We start from the raw sequence: 6,189 nt of genomic DNA, 5'->3' as shown, positions 1-6,189 counted from the left end.
CATTTGATTTTTGTATATGATAAGAGGTAGGGGTCCAGTTTCATTCTTTTGCACATGGATATCTAGTTCTCCCAGCACCATTTGTTGAAGAGAATGTCCTTTTACCCAATCTATGTTCTTGGCATGTTTGTCAAAAATGAGTTCACTGTAGATGTATGAATTTGTCTCTGTGTTCCTTATTCCGTTCCACTGATCTATGTGTCTATTTTTATGTCAGTACCATGCAGCATTGTGTATTGCTCTGTAGTATAATTTGAAGTCAGGTAATATGATTCCTCCAGTTTTGTTATTCTTGCTGAGGATAGTTTTGGCTATTCTGGGTCACTTGAAGTTTCATATAAGTTTTGGGATTCTTTTTCCATTTCTGTGAAGAATGTCATTGGTATTTTGATAGAGATAGCATTAAATCTATAGATTGTTTTGAGTAGTATGAATATTTTAACAATATTGATTCTTCCAATCTATGAATATGGAGTATCTTTCCATTGTTTTATCTCTTCTACTCTTGCATCAATGTTTTAAAGTTTTTATAATAGAGATCGTTCACTTCTTTAGTTAATTCTCAGGTATTTTGTTTTACATGTAGCTATGGTAAATGATATTACTCTTTCATTTCTTTCTCAGATGGTTCACAGTTAGCATATAGAAATGCTACTACTTTTGTATGTTTATTTTGTTTCCTGCAACATCACTGAATTTGTCTATTATTTCTAATAGTTTTTCGGTGGAGTCTTTAGGTTTTTTCCAAATATAAGATCTTATCATCTGCAAATGAGGATGATTTAACTTTTTCCTTTCCAATTTAGATGTATTTTATTTCTTTCTCTTGTCAGATCATTCAAGCTATGGCTTCCAGTACTATGTTGAATATTAGTGATGAATGTGGGCATCACTGTAGTGTTCCCAATCTTAGAGGAAAAGCTTATGGTTTTTCCCCATTCAGTATGATACTGGATATGGGTCTGTTGTGTATGACTTTTATTATATAGTGGTATGATCCTTCTATACCCAGTTTTTCAGGGTTTTCATCATGAAGGGATGTTAAAATTTATCAAATGCTTATTCAGCATCAATTGAAATAATTATATGGAGGCCAGGCACAGTGGTTCATGCTTGTAATCCTGGCACTTTGGGAGGCTGCAGAAGGCGGCTCACTTGAGTTCAGGAGTTCAAGACCATCCTGGCCAACATGGTGAAACCCCGTCTCTACTAAAAATACAAAAATTAGCTGGGAGTGGTGGTGCATGCCTGTAATCACAGCTACTCAGGAGGCTGAGGCAGGAGAACTGCTTGAACTCAAGAGGCAGAAGTTGCAGTAAGCTGAGATTGTGCCACTGCACTCCAGCCTGGGGGACAGAGTGAGACTCTATCTCAAAAAAAAAGGAAAAAAATAATTATATGGTTTTTGTCCTTCAGTCTGTTGATATGATGTGTCACATTAATTGATTTGCATGTATTGAACCATCATTATATCCTTGGAGTAAATTTCATGTAGTCATGATGAATGATCTTTGTAATATGGCAATTGATTCTATTTGCTAATATTTTGTTGAGGATTTCTGCATCAATATTCATCAGTCATACTGGCCTATAGGCTTCTTTTTTTAAGTGTGTTTATCTGGTTTTGGTATCATGGTAATATTGGCCTCATGGAATAAGGTTGAAAGTAGTCCCTCCTCTTCTGTTTTTTGGAATAGATTGAGTAGGATTGGTATTATTTCTTCTTTAAATGTTTGGTAGAATTCAGCAGTGAAGCCATCAGGTCACGGGCTTTTCTTTGTTGGGAGACTTTTTATTACAGCTTTGATCTCATTATTTGTTATTGGTCTGTTCAGGTTTTGGATTTCATTATGGTTCAGTCTTGGAAGGTTGTATGTGTCTAGGAATTGATCCATTTCTTATGAATTTTCCAATTTATTGGCATATAGTTGCTCATAGTAGCAATTAATGATCCTTTGAATTCCTCCAGTATCAGTTATAATGACCCCTTTTTCATCTCTGATTTTATTTATTTGGGTCTTCTTTTTTTCTTAGTCTAGCTAAAGATTTGTCAATTTTGTTTAACTTTTCAAAAAACCCAATCTTTGTTTCTTGATCCTTTGTATTTTTAAATTTCAATTTCATTTATTTCTGCTCATATTGTTATGTCTTTTCTTCTACTAATTTTGGATTTGATTTGCTCTTGCTTTCCTAGTTCTTTAAGATACATTGTTGGATTTTTTTATTTGAGGTTCTTCCTCTTCTTTGATGTAGGCACTTATAGCTAAAAACTTCCCTCTGATTACTGCTTTCATTGTATCCTATAGGTTTTGGTATGTCATGTTTCCATTATCATTTTCTTCAAGAAATTTTTCAATTTCCTTAATTTTTTCACTAACCCCACTGGTCATTCAGGAGTATATTGTTTAATTTCCATGTGTTTGCATGCTTTCCAAAATTCTTCTTGTTGTTGATTTCTAGTTTTGTTCCATTGTGGTCAGAGAAAATGTTTGATATGATTTTAGGGTTTTTTTTAAATGTTATAAGAGTTCTTGGCCAGGTGCGGTGGCTCACGCCTGCAATTCTAGCACTTTGGGAGGCTGAGGCAGGTGGATCACCTGAGGTTAGGAGTTCAAGACCAGCCTGGTCAGCATGGCAAAACTCTGTCTCCACTAAAAATACAAAAATTAGCCAGGCATGGTAGCACATGCCTGTAATCCCAGCTACTGGGGAGGCTGAGGCAGGAGAATCATTTGAACTCGGGAGGTGGAGGTTGCAGTGAGCTGGGATTGCGCCATTGCATACTCCAGCCTGGGCAGTAAGAGTGAAACTTGGTCTCAAAAAAAAAAAAGAGTTCTTTTGTGACCTAAATATTGTCTATCCTTAAGAATAATCTATGTGCTGAGGAAAGAAGGTGTATTTTACAAATGTTGGATGAAACGTTCTGTAAATATGTATTAGGTTCATTTGGTCTACAGTTCAGATTAATTCTGATGTTTCTTTGTTCATTTTCTGTTTGGAAGATCTGTCCAGTGCTGACAGTTGGGTGTTAAAGTCTCCAGGTATTATTGTACTGGGGTCTATTTTCTCTCCTTAGCTCTAATACTATTTGCCTTACATATCTGGGTGCCCCAATGTTGGGTGTATATATAATTACAATTGCTATATCCCATTGCTGAACTGGCCCCTTTATCATTATATATTGTCCTTCTTTGTCTCTTCATATGGTTTTTGTTTTGAAACATATTTTTTCTGTTGTAAGTATAGCTACTCCTGCTTTTTCTTGGTTTCCATCTGCATGCAAAATCTTTTCCCATCCCTTTATTTTCAGTCTATATCTGTCTTTATAGGTGAAATGTATTTCTTGTAGGCAACCAATCATTGTGTCTTGCTTTTTTTTTTAACCCATTCAGCCACTCTATTGGAGTGTTTAGCCCATTTACATTCAATGTTATTATTGGTAAGTAATGACTTCTGCTTTTTTGTTATTTGTTTTCTGGTGGTTTTGTGGTCTTCCCTTCCTTCTTCCCTTCCTTCCTGTATTCTTTTTAGGGAAGACGATTTTATCTGGTGGTTTTAATTTCTTACTTTTGATTTTTTTGTATACTCATTACATGTTTTTTGATTTGAGGTTACCATGAAGCTTGCAAGCACTATCTTAGAACCCATTATTTTAGGCTTATAAGAACTTAATACTGTTTGCATAAACAAAGAGACAAACAAAAAGAAACCTAATAACAATTTTACATCTTAACTTTTCCCCCAACTTTCTACCTTTTTGTTGTTTCTATTTATATCTTATTGTACTATGTCTTGAAAAGTCATTTTAGTTATTATTTTAAATTGGTTTATCTTTTAGTCTTTCTACTTAAGAGGATTTCACTCACCACAGTTACAGTGTTATAAAATTATGCATTTTTCTATACTCTTATTATTGCCATTGAGTTGTATACCTTCAGATGATTTCTTACTGCTCATTAACATCATTTTCTTTCTGATTAAAGTACTTCTTTTAGCATTTTTCGTAGGACAGCTCTGGTATTGATGAAATCCCTCAGCTTTTGTTTGTCTGGAAATGTATTTCTCCTTCAGATTTGAAGGATATTCTTAGGATATACTATTTTAGGGTAAAATATTTTTTCCTTTAGCACTTTAAATATGCTATTCCATGCTCTCCTGGCCTGTAGGGTTTTCAGTGAGAAATCCGCTGCCAGATGTACTGGGGATCCATTGTATGTTATCTGTTTCTTACATCTTGCTGCATTTAAGATCCCTTCTTTATCCTTGACCTTTGGGAGTTTGATTATTGAATGCCTGAAAGTAGTCTTTTGGGGGTTAAATTTGCTTAGTGTTCTATAACCTTATAATTGAATGTTGATATCTCTCTCTAGGTTTGGGAAGTTCTCTGTAATTGTCCCTTTTAATAAACTTTTTATCCCTTCTCTTTTTCTACCTCCTCTTTAAGGCCAATAACCCTTAGGTTTGCCATTTTGAGGCTATTCTCTAGATTCTGTAGGATCTGTTTCATTGTTTTTTTACTGTTTTGTGTCCTGTAACTGTGTACTTTCAAATAGCCTGTCTTCAAGCTCACTAATTATCTCTTGTGCTTTATAATTCTGCTATTAAGAGAATCTAATGTATTCTTCTGTAGGTCAATTGCATCTTTCAAGTTCAGAATTTTTGCTTGATTCCTTTCATTTATTTCTGTCTCTTTGTTAAATTTGTCTGATAGAATTCTGAATTTCTTTTCTGTGTTAAATTTCTTTGAGTCTCCTCAACACAGTTATTTTAAATTTTCTGTCTGAAAGTTCACATCTCTGTTTCTCCACAATTGGTCCTTACTGCCTTATTTAGTTCATTTGGTAAGGTCCTTTTCCTAGATGGTATTGATGCTCTTGGATGTTCAACTGTGTCTGGGCATTGAAGAGTTAGGTATTTATTGTAGCCTTCAAAGTCTAGTTTTATTTGCACCAATCTTTCTTAGGAAGGCTTTCCAGGTATTCAAAAGGACTTGAGTGTTGTGATCTAACCCATATCTGCATTAGGGGGAAGCCCAAGCCCTGTAACTCTGCGGTTCTTGCAGACTCATAGAGGTACCGCCTTGGTGGTCTTGAATAATATCTGAAAGACTTCTCTGAATTACCAGGCAGAGATTCTTGTTCTCTTTCTTTACTTTCTCCCAAACAAATGGAGTCTCTTCCTCTGTTCTGAGCTACCTGGAGCGAGAGGTGGAGTGACATAAGTACCCCTGCATCCACCACCGCTAGAACAGCCCTGGGTCATGCCTGAAGCAAGCACAGCACTAGGTGTTTTCCAAAGCTTGTTGTAACCACTACCTGACTACAGCCTACATTTGCTCAAGGCCCTGGGGCTCTATAATCAGCAGGTGGTAAAGTCAGCTAGCCTCTTATTCTTCTCTTCAAGGTGGTGTGGGTGAGTTCCCCCAGGCCCAAGGCAGGTCCAGATGTGCTGTCCATCAAGGAACAGAACATAGACAAAGGGAAAGACTTCACAACTAAAACACCAAAAGTAATGGCAACAAAAGCCAAAATAGACAAATGGGATCTAATTAAACTTAAGAGCTTCTGCACAACAAAAGAAACAATCATTAGAGTGAACCGGCAACCAACAGAATGGGTAAAAATTTTTGCAATCTACCTATCTGACAAAGGGCTAATATCCAGAATGTACGAAGAACTAAACAGATTTACTAGAAAAAAACAAAGAATGCCATTCCACTTGCATTCTTTTTTATTTGCATTTGCCTAATATTTTTTGCCCATCCCCTTAAATTAAATATGTATCAATTTATTTAAGTGTATTTCAAATCTTCTTTCTGTCTCTGTAGTTTAATGAGAGAGATCAGTCCATTCAAATATAAAGTCTCACATGTATTATTTTGTTTTACATCTTGCTTTATATCTTCTATTTACTTCATTTGCTATTTTTTCTTTCTTCTAATACACATACTTCTTCAGTATTTACTTAAAATAGTAAATAGTAAATGTTGCCTCCATCGCAATGTTCTATTTCTTCCCCAATTTTTTCAATGCCAGTAAGATAAAACATTTAGAATACTTTCACCTCACCCTACCCTCATCTCCTTATCCTTTAAAAAGAACTTTATCTCTTTTCACCTCCCATCTTTCAGCCTAACCTCTACATTTGGTTCAGGAACAATTGGATATCTATTTGAAAAAAAATGAATTT

Source organism: Aotus nancymaae, unplaced genomic scaffold, assembly GCF_030222135.1.
Source record: "Aotus nancymaae isolate 86718 unplaced genomic scaffold, 86718_ANA_hifiasm-v0.15.2.pri h1tg000004l, whole genome shotgun sequence".
Lineage (NCBI taxonomy): Eukaryota > Metazoa > Chordata > Mammalia > Primates > Aotidae > Aotus > Aotus nancymaae.
Note: the sequence above shows the minus strand (reverse complement) of the source record.